Here is a 16,331-nt window from a genome sequence, read left to right as displayed (position 1 = left end):
ATTGGTCTTCTGAGGACAAATCTTAGTTCTATGGGTTTAACATCCTATAAGCAAAGTAGGACAGCATTCCACAAGCAGCCCCTCCTCCACTGCCCAATTGTAATAGAAGAAAAGAAAATCATGTGACAGGAGATGCAGGAAAACCTCAGAAGTGCCTGTCATTAGGACCTGGGCTTAATTATGTATTCTGTGTGCTCTGAAGGCCAAATCAAGCCTGTTGGATTGGATGAAATAAAGCACGTGAATAGTACCAAGGCCACACGTATACAGGGTCTGTTGATAAAACAGCCTTTGTCTGAGGTTTTGAAGACTCCCATGTATCTCTAAGACTCAGAGTCAGTTGAGCTTTAAGGGGGAACCTTGCATAAAATCTCACATCTTAGTGAGTGAGTTTGGTGAAGTTGAACCAGAAACAGCTGCAGGGGGAGATTCATATGCATTTTTAGGCCCACTTTCAAAGCCTCAGATTGTCTTTGGAGTAGAATGGAGCAAACTGTCGGGAATCTTGTTTTCTGAGCAACCAGTTATATCAACAGTGAGCATGCCACCGCCACAGCCAGCATGTTACTGCCACAGCCAGCATGCCAAAATTAACATGAAAGGAATGATCACAAATCTATTTAGAATTAAGTCAGTAATTTCTGCCTTTGTGATCATTTCCAAGAATTGTTTCTAACCCAAATATTAAATGGGAAACAGGAAGAATTCATTCTAGTCCTGCGAACTTTGATTTTATTTTTCCTTTTTCCTTTATTTCACTTAGCAATGATTTGTGTGAGTATACCATGGATGACTTTAAAGAGAGCCCAAGGCACTTAAATGATACAGAGACCATGTTCTTCTTTAGTTTAAAGTCCTGTTTCCGGATCTGTCCTTATCAAATGGTAAATCTTAATTTTTCAAAAGAATATGTTTGGCCAACTCTGGGTAAAATGCAGGGGTGGAACTAAACCTCTTTCACCTGTCCATGGCATGGCTTTTCCAAAGAGTTGGACTCCTTATTCTAGGAAAGTACGTGTTTTTAAGTGATGGCTGTATAATGCTTGAACAGAGCCTCTTCCATCCCCGTTTCCTTCCCTCATTACATAGTTCCCTTACAAGGCAGGCACAACTGAGGAGCATGCAAACGTTTATGATGCTCGTCAGTCTCCGAGGAAATGTGTCTGTTTCGACATTTTAGAGCTTGGAGATTCTTTTAGTTTCCCCTGGTCATTGCCTGAGATTTAGACACAGCTTTTATCCAGCAGGAACAAGAACACGTTCCTTCAACACTTTTCCCAGGTGACCCTCCGAAGGTCACATCTGGGAAGGTTTACCACATGGGTGACATACTGTCAGAAAAGATGGAGGCTTGAGTGGACGGGGGCTTGTATCAGTTAATTGTCTGTTGCTGTAATAAAACACCAGGACCAAAAACAAGTCAGGGAAGAAAGGGTTTATTTTATCTCAGGGAAGGCATGGCGCGTGGTGACAGGCTGAAGAAGACTGGTCACATTTTCATCCACACACAGGAAACGGTAAGAGAACAGGACTATAAACCCTCTGAGCCTGCCTCCAGTGATGAAATTCCTTCAGCAAGGCTGTCTTTTAAAGGTTCTCTGACCTCTCCAATAGTGTCACCCACTGGGGACCAAGTGTTCAAATACATGAACCTAAGGGGGGACGTTTCTCATTCGAACCACCGCAGAGCTGTATGATCTCTTCTGTTAGTGAAACCGTATGCCTTGGAAAAGATCTAGGACTCATGCTTATGAAGGAAGGGCTGGGCACGGGGTTTCACACCTGTAATTCTAATAGTCAGGAGGCTGAGGCAGAATAATTATAATTCGGGGCCGGCCTGCTACGCAGTGAGATCTTATCTCAAAGGAAAAGGAGGAGAAAATGAGAAGAAGGAAGAGGGGGAGGAGAAAGAGGAGCAGAAGGGGGAGAAAATATCTGGGAAGGCCTGGATTATTCATGAGACAAAGATGGAGTGTTTGGTATGGTGATCTTTTAGCCACATTCACCAGAGTTGTTCATCACCAGGACCAAACGCTAGTCCTTAGCCATTGGCAATCAGTGTCTGGAGGACTGGCCACAATGTGGCTTAGTGTAGTAGTTCTCAGATTTCCCATCTTAAAAATGTCTCTCGTTTTTCTTTTTTTTTAAGGGGATGGGTAGAGAGGAAGAATAATGCATCAAAGGCATCTTTGAACATTGTTGCTACCTAAGCATCCAAGGAGGCGGTGGCGGAGAGATGGTTTCCTGTTGGTGCACCTCTGTGTGCTGCCAAAATGACCTCTTCCTCTCTACAAGAACTCTATGCCCTTAGACTTAGTTTACACGTGCACATAGGAAATAGTGAGTGCCCACAATTTTGATTAATGTCTAGACTGTATGTTCATTGGGCCGAGTATGGGTGACGGAGAAGTGACCCAAAACCTTCAGGAAAAATGGTCTCAAGAGGGGAGGGGTTGAGGGGGAGGACTGGGATGAGAAATAAAGAAGACAAAGACAAAACATGGGACCAGGAGGTTTTGTATAAGCTGATGGCTTATGCCAAGCAAGTTCATTAAGAAGCATTGCATCAGCCAGGTGGTGGTGGCACACGCTTTTAATCCCAGTGCTTGGGAAGCAGCGGCAGGTGGATCCTGAGTTCAAGTCCAGCCTGGTCTACAGAGTGAGTTCCCGGACAGCCAGGGCTACACAGAGAAACCCTGTCTTGGAAAAAAAAAAAGTATATTATCTTCTATACTGTTTATAGGGGGAGAGTGGGCCAAGGTCAGCAGAAAGCTAAATCAAACAATATTGACAAAGAGAACCCAGGATTCCCCAGACACAGCTAGCTGCCTTAGGACTGATAACCACAGCCCTTCACGGGAGAAAACCAGCTTCCCAGGAACCTAAACCTCAAGTCCTTCAAGGCCCAGCCCCAGACTCAACCTGTTCAAATTGGCTCTTAAGTAAGGACGCAGAACTATATTCCTTCTGTTCTTTCATCAAGACCTCTGAGAAAGCCTTGGGTCAGTCTAGCTCCCAACAGAGGAGCACAAATTTTCAAAACTGAATGTTAAAGCCCCATGTTCCCTAATTCATCAGAGAACGGCAAGCTGAGGCTGGGTGAACACAATTTCTTGGTGTGCATATTTATGGTTTTCAAATGTCCAGCTCATGGGGATGCACATGACAAGGTGAGAGCCATAGGGTAGCTCATTTGGCTTCGTGATGGTCAGAACAAGAGAAGGTTCCTGTGAGCTAGATGTGCCCCTGGATTGTGTACTTCATCTTGGTCTTGAACTTGAGGGAGGAGATGGGAAGATGAACCTGCTTACTTCACCAGATTAACTTTCCTTCCCCATAGCCTCTCTTGTCTTCCTTCACCATAGTCTCTCTTGTCTTCCTTCTCCATAGCCTCTCTGGTCTTCCTTCCCCATAGCCTCTCTGGTCTTCCTTCCCCATAGCCTCTCTGGTCTTCCTTCCCCATAGCCTCTCTGGTCTTCCTTCACCATAGCCTCTCTGGTCTTCCTTCCCCATAGCCTCTCTTGTCTTCCTTCCCATAGCCTCTCTGTCTTCCTTCCCCATAGCCTCTCTGGTCTTCCTTCCCCATAGCCTCTCTTGTCTTCCTTCCCATAGCCTCTCTGGTCTTCCTTCCCATAGCCTCTCTGGTCTTCCTTCCCCATAGCCTCTCTGGTCTTCCTTCGCCATAGCCTCTCTGGTCTTCCTTCCCCATAGCCTCTCTGGTCTTCCTTCCCCATAGCCTCTCTTGTCTTCCTTCCCCATAGCCTCTCTGGTCTTCCTTCCCCATAGCCTCTATCGTCATTTTCTCAGAACATTCGATTGCACTTCTCTTAAAAATGATGCCTGAAATTGGTCCAAATCTTAGATGTTGTAACAGATGTGACTTTACCTTATTCCTTTCTCACCCATTTCATCGTAGACTTGGTTTTCTGACTTATTTGAGCAATCTTTTGCCCTACAATGAAAGGTTCTATAAAACGACTCAAAAAAAAAAAAAAAAAAAAACCAAAACAAAACAAAACAAAAAAAAAACCAGCTCCTGTTTGAAGGCCAGCAGATTTCCTCTTCCAGATGTCCTGTAGCAATCAGCCAGCAACCACCTGGTGCCTCCTCTGCTCACAGCGCACCACCATGCATGCCCCTGACAATCCCGGGGTGCTCCAGCTGCCTTAGCTCTTCTGGCAGCGGCACTTCTGTGGGGAGGATGTGGAGAGGAAGCAAAGGCTGCCCCCGTTCCTGTCTTTGTGAGATGTGTTGCTCCAGCATGGCATTGGCCGCTCACATTTGAGCTGGCGATTAGAAGGAGGTTGAGCCTCCAAGCTGCTGTCCGAAGTCTCCCAGAGCTTCTGCTTCTCTCTGGGTTGTGACTTGCTCACTCGTTTTGTTGAGTGTTTTGGATTCAGCATAACTGAGGGAGTCTGCACTAGACATTGTCCTGCCACTCACATGTAGGAGGTGTTTTGCATTCACTTGGAGAGTTTCTGAAGCCGTTCATTCTATACTCCAGTTGGTAGGCTCAGACATCATTCATGTTGGTTGTGAACAGTTGAGATGTTTTTTTTTTTTTTTGTTACACTGACCAAGTAAATGCTTTTTCCTTTTCTGTGATGTTTTGTTTTGCTGTGGTAAATTGTTGAAATATACTGACCATGATTGAACATATATCTACTTAAACAAAACTATACATGTATAAGCAAATATACATAATCATAAGGATGAAAATAGCCACTTATAAAAGAAAACACAGATACTCAAAATGAGACTACTGTAAGGATATTCCACCTCTTCTTTGAGGTTCACGAACCCTGAAGGGAAAAGAGTACCTGCAGCTGCAGAGAAATGGGTTCTGCTTCCTGTGTGCCTCCAAATCCCCTCCTAGGATGTCTGGCTGAGTTTATGTCTGGAACAGAAGCAGTAGGGACCCACGAGCCTGCAGCTGGTTCCCTGTTAACCCTTTCTGGAGTGTTAGTTGAAGATGTGTTACTTTTGGTCATGCTGTGGGACATTTGTTTAATGGTGCAAAGATGTGGTGCATTCTTTTATGTTGCATTTGTTTAACTCTGTGAAGCTGTGTTGCTTTGCCTGCCTGAAACACCTCATGGTCTAATAAAGAACTGAAGGGCCAATAGCAAAGCAGGAAAGAGAGCAGGCAGGGCTGGCAGGCAGAAAGCATAAATAGAAGGAGAAAAAGAGAAGAGGGGAATGAGAAAAGGAGGAGAGAAGAATGCAAGGCCCAGCCACGGAATAAGAAGTAAAGAAAGGTATACAGACTAGAGAAAGGTAAAAGCTCAGAGGCAAAGGGTAGATGAGATAATTTAAGAAAAGCTGACTAGAAACAAGCCAAGCTAAGGACAGGCATTCATAAGTAAGACTAAGACTCCATGTGATTTACTGGGGAGCTGAGTGGTGGGTCCCCAAAGAGCTAAAGAGTAAATATAAACCAACAACACTTTTCATTTTAGGAAAGCTCAGTAGCAGGACGTGGGGTTGGATGTATAGGATTAAGTGCACCTCCAATGTATTCCAGCCTCCTCAGCTCAACAACAGTTTGCTATACCCAAAAAGCTGGAGGTGTGAGCGCTCAAGGATATTTCTGGGTAAGTCTGTCTGAAATAGTGTACTTGGGTAATTTTATTCAGGTCACCTGGGCAGTTGGTGTGACAGAAGGGATGGGGGCTGTGGTGGCATCTGCATAAAAGCCACAGTCCCTGCAGGGTGAGAGGCCATGATGAGCATCTAAGGTGTGTGGGTAGTTTCAGTGGATTCTGGCACCTTATTTGGTATTAGAAGTCCTAGTTTTTCCTTTTTAAATAATTCAATTTATTTTAAATTTTTGTATGAGTATTTTGACCTCATGTATATATGTGGACCATATGCTTGATTGCCAAGGAGGTCAGAAGAGGGTATTGAATTCTCTGGAACTGGAATTGTAGACAGTTGTGAGCTGCCATGCAGGTGCTGGGAAATAAACCAGGGTCCTCAGGAAGAGCAGTGGGTGCTCTTAACTATTGAGCCATCTCTCCAGTCCCAGAAGTCCTTTTAGAAACACCTTTTCTTTTCTTTTCTTTTCTTTTCTTTTCTTTTCTTTTCTTTTCTTTTCTTTTCTTTTCTTTTCTTTCTTTCTTTTCTTTTCTTTCTTTCTTTCTCTTTCTTTCTTTCTTTCTTTCTTTCTTTCTTTCTTTCTTTCTTTCTTTCTTTCTTTTTTTTTTTTTGGTTTTTCGAGACAGGGTTTCTCTGTGTAGCTTTGCGCCTTTCCTGGAACTCACTTGGTAGCCCAGGCTGGCCTCGAACTCACAGAGATCTGCCTGCCTCTGCCTCCCGAGTGCTGGGATTAAAGGCGTGCGCCACCACCGCCCGGCATAGAAACACCTTTTCAATGTGCATTTTGGAAGCAACTCTGAGGGTAGAGAGTGGGTAGGCTGTTGTAAGGGAATCGGGATGTTTGAGGTGAATGGGCTAGCCAGCTCCCCTCCAGAGCCCCTGGTGGCATCTATCATCAGGTGTGCTTTCTCATAGTGTCTGATGGGCAGATGAAGAAGGCATGGTTGAGGGGTGTCCTCCTGTGGGACCTGCGGTCTCCTCTGATGATGCTGGTGGCTCCGGGACCAGTCTCTAGCATGTGTGTAAGGTGAGTCTGTGCTCCCATTGAGTCCACTCAAAGGTTAATGCTTATGCACTGGCTTTTTCTAGCCTGGGCCTCCTCTCTGACTGTGGGGTCTTGGATCTGGCCATGGAGCAAGATGTTACACCATCAGGCCAGGAGGCTAACTTCTTAGCCAGAGGAGGGTTGGGTTCATCTGGGAAGATCATGGCAACATTACTTTAGAATCTCCTGTGCTGGGCCAGCGAGATGGCTCCATGGATCAATGTGTTAGCCACTAAGCCTGAGAACCTGAATTAGATCCTGGAACCCACAGAAAGCCAGCTGCAGTGACCTGCACTTGTAACCCCACTACTCTATGTGAGTGTGGGAGGCAGAGACAGGAGAATTGCCAGGAAGCTCACAGGCTAGCTGGCCCCGAGGGAACAGCATGGCAGAGACGGGAGACCCAAGCTCAGCAAGGTGGCTGAGGTGGAAAGAGCTGCCTCCCAGACACTTGTCCTCTGACCTCCACAGCTGCACTGTGATCTGCACACACACACACACACATACACACACACACACACACACACACACACACACACAACAACTAAATTAAAAAAAAACTTTAAAAAGATCTGTGACATTTGAATTTTGTGCAGCAGAACTTTGTGTTCCATATACAGCCTTCAGGACTATCAGAGCCATTGAGCTAGACTGTGGCTGTCCTGCTTCAGGTCCGCCCCTTCCTTGTGAGCTAGGCCCCAGGCACCTCTCCTTCTGCGTGCCTCCTTGTGTCTGCTTCATAGGCTTGGCTTCCACCGTTGGCCTGAGTCCTTTTCCCTCGGCTCTTCTCTTGGGTAAGTTCTCATCCACTGAGGCCAATAGTCATCTCTCCAGCAGTGGAGTGTGTCTAGTTAGTCCCTGGACAAGAAATGAGAGAGCTCAATGTAGGAAAGCCACAGACTTTAGTGGGAGATGCAGGAGCTTTGAATGAAAGCAGAGGCCATGCTACATTTGTGAATTCAAAGAGGAAATGTGGTCATAGTGTGCCCTTTTCTCAGTTCACTTCCCTGCAATAAAAATACTGGTGTCATTCGAGTCTTTTTTAACACAGAATCTCCTGTGGGCCTCGTTTGAGGATGGAACATGAGTCCTGTTACGGAGCTCAGCACCGGTAACTGCTGTGAGTAGGGGCGGAGGCGGGGATGTCTCATTTCGACAGCTCCTCGACTTGCTCTGCTGCTGTTGCAAAGGTGTAAATACTATGGCGTTAGTTTTTAAAGTTTGAGTTTAGATTAAATTAAGAATATATAAAGTGCCGGGGCAGTGGTGATGGCGCACACCTTTATCCCAGAACTTGGGAGGCAGAGCAGGAGGATCTCTGTGAGTTTGAGGCCAGCCTGGGCTACACACAGAAACCAAGACAGCCAGGGCTACACAGAGAAACCCTGTCTCAATAAATAAATAAATAAATAAATAAATAAATAAAAAATTAAAATAAATATAAAGGTAAATAAATAGAATATATAAAACATGAGAAATCTTCTCTTAACCTAATAAAATTTCTCAAATAATTGAAAACAAACACTGATGGGGTGGAAAAAGCAAGCAAGAAAACTGGGAAGTCAGGAAAGTTAGAGCTATCTTGCCTGTGAACTAATGATCTATAAAGCTGCCAACCTTGGAAGAATCTGCTGGATACAAAAGAAATGACAGAAAAAAATGAAACAAATTCAGGAGTCCTAAAGCCTGGCTCATCTAAGAATAATTAAATGCACAGAGATGACAGAATACTACACTAGTCCCTGGACAAAAGACTATGAAACAAAGCAAGTTTCACTCCAAGGTCTCTGTCAAGAATTAAAAACACATGTTTATATGGAGACTCATGTGATTGTTTTGTACAGCATGATCACTTAAGGTAGAAACAACCCAAACGACTATCAGCTGAGGAGTGGATGGACTGCAGTGCACTAACGCAGTCAGAATTAATCAAAACATACTAAGTACCAGTTTGTGCTGCAGTAGGGATGGACCTTGAAAACCTCACGCTAAGTGAAAGAAGCCACACAAGAAGCCCACCTATGCTATCATTTGGTTGATATGAGATGTCCAAACTAGAAAAGTAGCTCAGTGTTTGTTGTGGAATATTATGACTCGGCAAAGATCTGTTATATTTGTTTATGCTGCATAAGATTACTTTAACTGTGTAAAGGTGTGTTACATTTGTTTATGCTGTAATTGTTTAACGATTAGGATGTGTGTTTAATTATGTAAAGATGTGTTGCATCTGTTTCACCTTGCCTGCCTAAGGCACCCGATTGGTCTAATAAAAAGCTGAAAGGCCGTTAGCTAGGCAGGAGAAGGATAGGCGGGGCTGCCAGGCAGAGAGAATAAGTAGGAGACTTCTAGGCTCAGGAAGAGAAGCAAAAAGACAAGAGAAGAAGGAAGAGAGAATGAGAAACATGCCTAGGGCAAAAGATGGCAAGAAAGTGAGAAAAAGGTAAAAAGCCCTGAGACATAAGGTTGGTATGAAGAAACAGGTTAAGTTAAAAGAACTAGCCAGAAACGTGCCTAAACTAGGCTGAGCATTCAAAACTAATAATAAATCTCTGTGTCATGATTTGGGAGCTGGTTGGTGGCTCAAAAGAAAAAGCCTGGTACAGGTGATGACCCGGGAGAGTAGAGTGGGGTGTGACTCAGTAGACACTGGGCTTCTTTTGGGGGTGGTGACAGTTGTACAATTTGTGACTATACGAAGACCCACTGAATTATAAATTCTATGTATTGTGCATTACTCTAAGTCTGTTTTGTGTTGCTATCACAGAATCCTGGAGGCGTGAGTGCTTTATAAGGAAAAGAGGTTTGGGGTTCATAATTCTGGTGGCTGTAAAGTCAAAATAGCATGGTGCTGCATTGCATCAGGAGATAAAGCAGACGGGGAAACGGCGCATCAGAAAGAGTGTGTGTGCATAAGGGAGCAAGAGGCCATGGGGGGGGGGGGTCAGGTTTAGTCGTTTATGTAATGACCTGCAAGGATTACAGTAATCTCTTCCAAGGGCCCTATCTCTGTGATCATAGCTCTTGCAGCCATGACCTCTTAAAGAGGTATCCCCTCTCCGTGGGGCCTCACTGCTGACCAGGCTTAGCAGCCACACATCCAAACCACAGAATGTTGTATCTCTGTAAAAAGGCACCAAAGAGACTGATCGTGTAGATAACATCAAGTAAGAGTCATCCATCAAAATAAGTTTGGGTGAACTAATTCATCACACTATGTAAGATACACTTGAATAGTGAACCTCTCTAGAGCTAGCAAGGCCTCTGCATGCAAGTTATTTTCTCCAAGAAAAATGCCTGCAGACTCTACTATAGAAAGAACAACTTTTATATGTCGAAATGTCATAAAACTAAACAGTAATAATTTGGGGGCATATTTTTCTGTATTGTGTCAGTAATAAAGCTTTAGCACTTTGATAGAAAATTCAGAGGCTGGTAGGAAAAAAAGGTGATATAAAACATTCATAAACTATGAACCAAAGGCTGAGGGGCCCCCAGCTGGATCAGGCCCTCTGAAGAGGTGAGACAGTTGATTGGCTTGATCTGTTTGGGAGGCAACTAGGCATTGGGACCGAGTCCCATGCTCATTGCATGAGTTGGCTCTTTGAAACCTGGAGCTTATGCAGGGACGCTTGGCTCAGTCTGGGAGGAGGAGACTGGACCTGCCTGGACTGAGTCTACCAGGTTGATCGCAGTCCTTGGGGAGGCTTTGCCCTGGAGGAGGTGGGAATGGGAGGTGGGCTGGGGGTAAGGGGAGGGGGTGGGAGGGGGGAGAACAGGGGAACCCGTGGCTGATATGTAGAACTGAATGGTATTGTAAAATAAAAGGAAAAAAAATACCATACTGAGAAAAAGGCATCAAGCCAGGTGGCTAAACATAGATAAGAATTATGGGTTAATTTAAGTATAAGAGCTAGTCAGTAATAAGCCTGAGCTACTGTTCAAGCATTTATAATTAATATAAGCCTCTGTGTAGTAATTGGGGAAGCAACTGCTGGGTATTTGGGAGTTGCTGGTGGGACAGAAACTTCTGCCTACAGGTGGGTCCCAGGATCTGGGGTGGATTTTAATAGGAGGAAACTGCTTAATAAGTATAGAAAATGTTTTTAAGTCATACAAAGGTGTTAGCTGTACAACATTATGAATAAAATAAATGCTGTTGACTGTTTAAAAAAAAACATTCATGAATTAATAAGAAATAGAAATCACTACCAACATGCAAAAACTAAAAAGGAAAATTTGAACTGGGAGACCTTTCTTCTACCAGACAAATGGTAACTCTGCTTTGCAGACAAGGTGAGTTTGTGTTTCCTTCCTAGAACAACTGGAAACAAAATGTGAGTCTAGATTTATAGCTAAAGTGTTGGAACCAGGAGGCTGCGTCTGTATAGATGTTGGGTGCCACCTGATTTAGAAAACATTTCAAGGACTGGAGAGATCGTTCAGTTGGTAAAGTGCTCCCGACAAAAGCGTGGGGACCTGATTTCCATCTCTGGAAATATAAAAAGCTGGTGGGGGTGGAGGTGGCTGGAGAGATGGCTCATTAGGTAAGAGCATGGGCTGTTCGATTCCCAGCACTCCCAGAGTGGCTCACAGCTGAAACTCTAGTTCCAGGCAATTTGATTCTCTCTTCTGTCTTCCACAGGCACCAGGCACATATGTGGTGCACAGACAGACATAAGTGCATGCAAAGCACCCATACACATATAATTAAAAAAAAAAATGCTAGGTGTAGAGGTGAACGCCTGTAAGCATGCTAGGAGGCAGAAAGATGAGGACTTGCTGGCCAGCCACCCTTGTCCAGTTGGCCAGCTCCAGGCCAATGAGTGTACTTGTCTCAGGAAACGAGTGGAGTCTGCTGGGGAAGGAAGGAAGAGAACACGCACACATGAATGCTCTCTCTCCTCCCTCCCTCCCTCCCTCCCTCCCTCCCTCCCTCCCCCCCCTCTCTTAGCGCTAGAGTTGGTGACTTATTCCAAACTAGAATCAACTGCTTCAGCCTCATCCTGCCCTCCTCTAATCCATGCACATTTGATTTGAGCCTGTGTCTCAAACGCACCCCAGACACAGTGAAATCTGGAGAGTCTACTCTCTATCAAATCTGGCCCAGGAACACACGATTCCTTTCTTACATATGGAACATTAATTTATTCAGAAATAATGTATTATTTCATTGTGGCACAGCCTCAGTGTGAATGAATGGCCCATGTCTCCCTATGCGACATATAAAATGCCCAAGCATCTCAAATGACTTGGGTGATTCTGAGCAAGGGGTTCTGGGTAGATATTGCAAGGATGGTGTGTGGGAACATCTACACAAAGTTTGGGGAAAGCAAGAGCTGGCCTTTTGTCTCTCCTTGCTGCCTAGCTCAGGCTGAATCAGGATAATAAGGCTGTCCTATCAGAAATCTGTGCTAATTAGTCAATTTCTCAACATCCTTGGACTGCTTTTGAACACTAATTACTGGGAACCAGAGAGGGTAAGAAAATACACACCCTGCGGACACCTAGTTAATGCACACCCCTCTGTCAGGTGAGGATGGGACAGGCCATTTAATTTCCCCAAAGAGAATCCTTTGGCTTTTCCCCTCCTCATCTTTTAAGTTTTTCTTTCTTAACAGCTTTGTTAATTTAGGTTAAGTGGTTTGGTTGCCATGGAAACCAGTATTCCTCTCAGGCTGATTGTGTCAAAGGCATCATTAATCTGTTTTCTCAACTGCCTCTTCCTCATCCAGCTAATTGCAGCACCCCCCTTCCCCCTCCCATTGGATGACATCATTTTGGACATTTTTAGGACACCATATGTGAGATTCAGCACAATTTATATTCTATTCAAATTCCCTATCACTACATTAATTGTCATATTCCCACTGCAAAGAAGTACTGCGGCTCCCCAGGTGGGTACGGCAGTCTCCGTGGGTGAAGGGGGAGGCTCGGGTGTGTTGGCCTCAGGTGCAGCTGAGTAGCCCAGATAAAGGAGGCTTGCACCTTCTCACCTCTTTAGTGTTGTTTCCAAAACAGATTCTAAATAATTACTCATGATGCTTTTCTGGGAGCCATGATCTTTGAAAGAGTGAAGAGCTTATCCTCTTGGGATTATGTAGGGGAAGAATAATTTGGGGAGCAGGCTGGCCACTGTCCTTCTGAGATGGCCTTGGTCCAGGGGAGGGCACACAGGGCGCATTAACTTCTTTAGTCTCTCAGGGACACTGCAGGGACAAAACACTGTGTCCTTTTGCTGTGGGGTCCAGTTTTACACAGATCTTCCCATCAGCTCTGATCCACAGAAAATTCTCAACTGATTTGTTCCATTTCAGCCAGTGTGCATTTTCCTTACACACCTGCATCCTTGTGAAAGGTTGCTAGCTAGCCTCTCTGTCCAGCCGCAGAATGGGTGAACAGGTGCCACATCAGGGCCGATCCTATTGGGATTATGTAGGGGAGGGATAGCTTCTTGATCCTTGTCCTTAAAGAATTTGGAGAATTGTAGGTCTTACCAACTTCCTTTCAGGAAAGCCAAATCTTACCTTTTTTCCTATCTGGCTACTATTTTTATGGATGATGATGAAAAGATGGAAAATAATTGAAGATTAATTCGACCACATAATATTTTGCATATAAATCATGTAGTAGAATGAAAATTTCACTTTATTACAATACATATCCTAGCAACTAAATTATGTCCCTTACAGTTTTGGTGTGGTACTTAACTTTGAAGGTTTACATCCTGATTACTGTTCTTGAGACAGAATTCATTATCACTTCCTTTTCATCTGTTTATTATTTTTAAAGGTTTGAAATGACATTTATTTATTGTGTCAGTGCGGGGAAGGTGGCAGGCACACACTACGTCACCTGTGTGCACGTCAGAGGACACCTGCAGACGTTGGCTCTCCCCTTCCACTGTGTGTCCCAGGCACCTAACTCAGCCTGTCAAGCTCGGTGGCAAGCTGCCATCTTGCCAGCCCTCAGCCACTTATTATGGCCCATATTTCATTTAATTATAGTTAATTTGAAAGTATGTCTCTTCAAACACGAGCTATTTAAATCACATCTCTTCTCCTTCTGCCCAGTGGAGTGTCTGACACATCACATTTAGTCAGAGTATTTGTTGGATAAGTGAATGTTGACTTCGGGACTAACACAATATTGATTTGTGGCTAAATCCGTTCACAATAGTTAAGAATACCTATTGGTCTTAACTGTCAACAATGGTGATAGACCAATGTTGATAAGACTCAACACATGGGCTCCTTAAGAAGCATTTCTATTTTAGACCAAAGGAATGAAGTCGTTCATAAGAAAGCCATGAAAAGCTGGGTTGTGGCTATGATTTATGCATCTACAATTTAAGTGGACAAATTTAGTGACACCAAGTTGGATGTGAGGCACGAGATAGGGCCTACGGTGCCTCTTGGCTTTCAGGCTCTGATTTCTGGGAGGAGGTCAGCAACATGGGGCTTCCTATGTCTGGCGGTGTGAGTTGGGAAGACAGGAGAGCTGATCTGACAGAAGAGCTGAACTTTAAACTAGCAGCAGTGAAGAACTTTTCTCAGTAAAACACAAAGAAGGCGGAGTCTTTAATGCAGAGTATCCAGTATCTTCTGGTCTAAATGAGACACCATCTCTGGCGAGGCTGGTAAGTGTTGCAGAGAAATAAGGAAAACAGTACACACAAGTATTTAAGAATTTATAGAAAATGGAAGCAAAATTCAGATTCATTAGAAAATTAAATATTTTAATTAGGAGAAATCAAGACTGTTTTGTGTAGTTAGAAAATCATTTATTTCCTCTGTGACTTCTGCTGTGTGTGTGTTTCTGGAGATTGAATGTAGGGTCTCCCACATGCAAGGCAAGTGGTCCCAAGTCCTCTTTCTACTTTTTATTTTGAGATAGGCTCCCCTGAAGTTCCCTAGGCTGGCCTTGAACCTGTGATCCTCCTACCTCAGCCCCACAAGTAGCTGGGATTATAGGTCCATGCATGTAGATGAATTTCTAAATGGTCTTCTTAAATAAAAAAAACATGGAGCCAGATAGAGGGGTGAAAACCGGAGAGATCAGGGAAGTAGGGAAAGCCACAGCTAACCTTACCTCACCAACTCTGCAGCTTCCAAAAGCGAGCTACTTCCTGTCTACCCATGCCTATATGCCTTGCTGCTCTGCCATCTGATTTGTTCTCTCTGTCCAGCTACATCACTTCCTCTTCCTGCCCAGCTCTGTCATTTCCTGTCTGTCTGTACAGACCTCCAGACCTTTATGGTTAACTAGTGTTGGAATTTAAGGTGTGTGCCACCACACCTGGCTGTTTCCAGTGTGGCCTTGAACTCACAGAGATCCAGACAGACCCCTGCCTACCAAGTGATTGGATTAAAAGTGTGTGCTACCATTGCCTGACTTCTTTGTTTACTTATAATGGCTTGCTTTTTTCTCTGATCTCCAGGCAAGCTTTATTTATTAGAGCACAAGTATAAAATCACCATTCATGCTACTAGGTCTGAATTTTAGTTTTTAAAATTTACTCACTAAACATTTTTTTTAGATTGGTTTATTTTACACATATGAGTGTTTCACTACCATGTATGTCTGTGTAGCATGTGCCTGCCTGGTGCCTTAGAAGTCAGAAGAAGGCATCGGATCCTCTGGTGCTAGAGTTATGGATGGTTATGAACTGCCATGTGGTTACTAGGAATGAAAGCCAGGTCTTCTGCAGGAACAAGTGCTCTTAACCATTGAGCCAGCCCTCCACCCCTGGGTCTCACTTCAAACAAACAAACAAACAAACAAACAACAACAAAACATAAATAATTTAAGCTCAAAGGAAGGTAGAACCAAAGTAGCCTGTTGATCAAGTCACACTCTCCACTGATTTCCCTGCCTCTCTTCCATGGCTTCTTTTCTCTCCTGACCAATCTATCTCCGTCTTTATTGCTCCTGATTTTTAGAAACTTGACTGTGTACTAAGCCTATGTTGACTACTGTGATGGCTAATCTTGGATGTCAGATTGACTTCACCTGAAATCAACTGAAACGCAAGCTCTTAGGCATTCTTCTGAGGGATTTCCTTTTTCAGATTCTTGGAAGTAGAACCACCCTAAATGTGGGCAGCATGTTTGGGCAGGGGGCAGTCCAGATAAATGACACGGAAGAAGGAAACTTTGCTTTGTGCCTGATGCTGCTCACTCTCACTAGCAAGACCCTCTGTTCTTCACTGACGTTAGAACCTACATCTGGATTCTAACACCGACTGAAGGACTAGCAGCCCTCCCAGAATCCTCCAGGCTTTCCATGCCAGATTGGGATAGCTGAGCCCTCAGGCTTTGTGGACTGAACAACTATTGGATTCTCAGCCTCTCCATTGTCAGACTACGCAGACCACACACCCTGTTAGCCATATCCCCTTTTAATATATTTTCATTCTATTCATTCTGATCCTCTAGAGCAATGGTTTTCAATGTGTGGCTTGTGACCCCTTTGGGGTCACATATCAATTATCCTGCATATCAGGTATTTACATTATGATGTACAACAGTAGCAAAATTATAGTTACGAAGTAGCAATGGAATAGTTTATGGCTGGGGGTTAGCACAACACGAGAAACTGTATTAAAGGATCGCAGCCTTAGGAAGGTTGAGAACCACTGGGCTAGAGAGAGCCCCGCCTAGTACAGCCATTCCTCTCCTACACGGGGGGG

This window comes from Peromyscus leucopus, chromosome 2 (assembly GCF_004664715.2).
Source record: "Peromyscus leucopus breed LL Stock chromosome 2, UCI_PerLeu_2.1, whole genome shotgun sequence".
Classification (NCBI taxonomy): domain Eukaryota; kingdom Metazoa; phylum Chordata; class Mammalia; order Rodentia; family Cricetidae; genus Peromyscus; species Peromyscus leucopus.
Note: the sequence above shows the minus strand (reverse complement) of the source record.